The sequence below is a fragment of the Lissotriton vulgaris genome, unplaced genomic scaffold, assembly GCF_964263255.1.
Source record: "Lissotriton vulgaris unplaced genomic scaffold, aLisVul1.2 SCAFFOLD_9397, whole genome shotgun sequence".
NCBI lineage: Eukaryota > Metazoa > Chordata > Amphibia > Caudata > Salamandridae > Lissotriton > Lissotriton vulgaris.
In genome coordinates this window covers 25001-27500 of record NW_028241204.1, presented here as the reverse complement: position 1 = coordinate 27500, position 2500 = coordinate 25001, and positions in this window count along the sequence as shown.

Here is a 2500-nt window from a genome sequence, read left to right as displayed (position 1 = left end):
GGGCTCCAGGAGGTCGGGCACTTTCGCGCCTTGGGTCCCCTCTGTCACCTCAAGTGCACGGATTACAAGAAAGGGGGGTAATTTTCCTCCGGATTAGTAGGGAGAGGGTCAGTCAGACCTCCGTGTGGTCTTGCGATTCTGAATCAGGGGAAGGCAGGACCCGGGCATGCCCGCCGGGGCCCCCAGGGGCCCGGGTACGTACCTGCCGCTCAGCCCCCTTGCCGATGGGCCTTTTCCTCCGAGTTTGCTCAGGCAGGCCTCCGCGAGGTCTGGCCATGCTGAGACGGGGCCAGGCCGCACCCGGGCCAGCCCGCCGGGGCCCCCAGGGGCCCAGGAACGCACCTGCCTCTCCGCCCCTTCCCGATGGTTCCTTTTCTCCGAGTTTTTTCCTACATTACGACCTCCGATAGGTCCGGCGGTTCTGAATCCGGGGAAGGCAGGACCCGGGCCTGCCCGCCGGGGCCCCCAGGGGCCTGGGTACGCACCTGCCTCTCAGCCCCATCGCTGATGGGCCTTTTCCTCCGAGTTTGCTCAGGCAGGCCTCCGCGAGGTCTGGCCATGCTGAGACAGGGCCAGGCAGGACCCGGGCACGCCTGCCTGTGCTGGCGGTCCCCTTCCTGGGGACCAGATGGGATGTGCCCCGGGCAACACCTCCCAGGCATCCGGGGCTCCCTCCTCCGACCCGCGGCGTGGGGAAGAGCCTGGGACGGGCTCCATGGGTCCCGGGCCCTGCAACCCCAGAGCCCTGCTGCTCTGGAGCCCTGCTGCTCTGGAGCCCTGCAGCCCGCGAGCCCTGGAGCCCAGGATCCCCGGAGCCCCGGAGCCCTGCAGCTGTGGAGCCCTGCAGTCCCGGAGTCCCGGAGCCCAGGGGCCCCCGCAGCTCCTGAGCCCTACACACCCGGGGCAGACAGATTGGCGTCATTTCGTTCCTGGCCATCTGGTCGCCCCTCTCGCCTCGGCCATCTGGTCGCCCGCAAAGCTTTCCTATGGTGTGACCAGATGGCCGGACTTCCTTGGAAGTCCCGATGGGGTGCCACTCGCCTCCCAGGTCCCAGCGAGGGCTCCAGGAGGTCGGGCACTTTTGCGCCCTGGGTCCCCTTTGTCACCTCGTGTGCACGGATTACAAGAAATGGGGGTAATTTTCCTCCGGATTGGTAGGGACAAGGTATTCTGGGACCCCCCTCGGCCTAGCGGTCCTCAGCCGTCAGCTGGACATGCCAGGATGCCGGCCCAGCCCCGGATCCGTCCCTGGGTCTGCCGCGTGGCAGGAAGCCCTGGATGGGGTCCGGGGGCCCGGCCGGGCCCCGGGTCGGGTGCCCCGGCCCTGGGCCCGGTCCCCCGGCCTGCCGCACTGACAAAGGACCAGGACATGGTTTCCTTGGAGCCCAGGGAGCCTCCCCTCGCTCGGCTGAGTTCAGCAGCTCCGGCCGGGGCCCCTGAGGGCCCGGGGAGGGCGGCCTCCCCATCCCGGGCTCTGTCCTTGGTCCTGCTGCGTGGCAGGGTGCCCGGGACGGGGTCCGGAGGGCCCGGGAAGGCTTCCCCTGTGCCACCGGGCTTGGGAGCCCAGGGGCCCGGCCGGGCCCCGGGTCGTGTGCTACGGCCCTGGGCGCCGTCCACCGACATGCCACACTGCCAAAGCCCCGGGATGGGGCTCCGTTGTGCCCGGGAAGCCTCCCCTTGCCGGGCTGAGTTCAGGACCTTCGGCCGGGGCCCCCGAGGGCCCGGGGAGGGCGGCCTCCCCATCCCGAGCTCTGTCCTTGGTCCTGCTGCGTGGCAGGGTGCCCGGGAGGGGGTCCGGAGGGCCCGGGGAGGCTTCCCCTGCGCCTCCGGGCCCGGGAGCCCCGGCTGGGTCCAGGGGCCCGGCCGGGCCCCGGGTTGTGTGCTATGGCCCTGGGCGCTGTCCACCGACATGCCACACTGCCAAAGCCCCGGGACGGGGCTCCGTTGTGCCCGGGAAGCCTCCCCTTGCCGGGCTGAGTTCAGGACCTTCGGCCGGGGCCCCCGAGGGCCCGGGGAGGGCGGCCTCCCCATCCCGGGCTCTGTCCTTGGTCCTGCTGCGTGGCAGGGTGCCTGGGACGGGGTCCGGAGGGCCCGGGGAGGCTTCCCCTGCGTCTCCGGGCATTAGAGCCCAGGCTGGGTCCAGGGGCCCGTCCGGGCCCCGGGTCGGGTGCTAGGCCCTGGGCCTCCGGTCCCCAACCCGCACTTTCCCTGACGCCAGCTCACTTTTTCGTTGGGGCACAGAGTGACATAGGCTGGCTTGACTTTCGTGCCCGGCCATCTGGTCTCTGGGATCCCCTCGGCCATCTGGTCTCTGGGATCCCCTCGGCCATCTGGTCTCCAGGATCCCCTCGGCCATCTGGTCTCCAGGATCGCCTCAGCCATCTGGTCTCCGGCAATGCTTCCCTATGGGGGCGACCAGATGGCCGAACTTCCCTGGAAGTCCCGATGAGGTGCCATTTGCCTCCCGGATCCCAGCGAGGGCTCCAGGAGGTCGGGCACT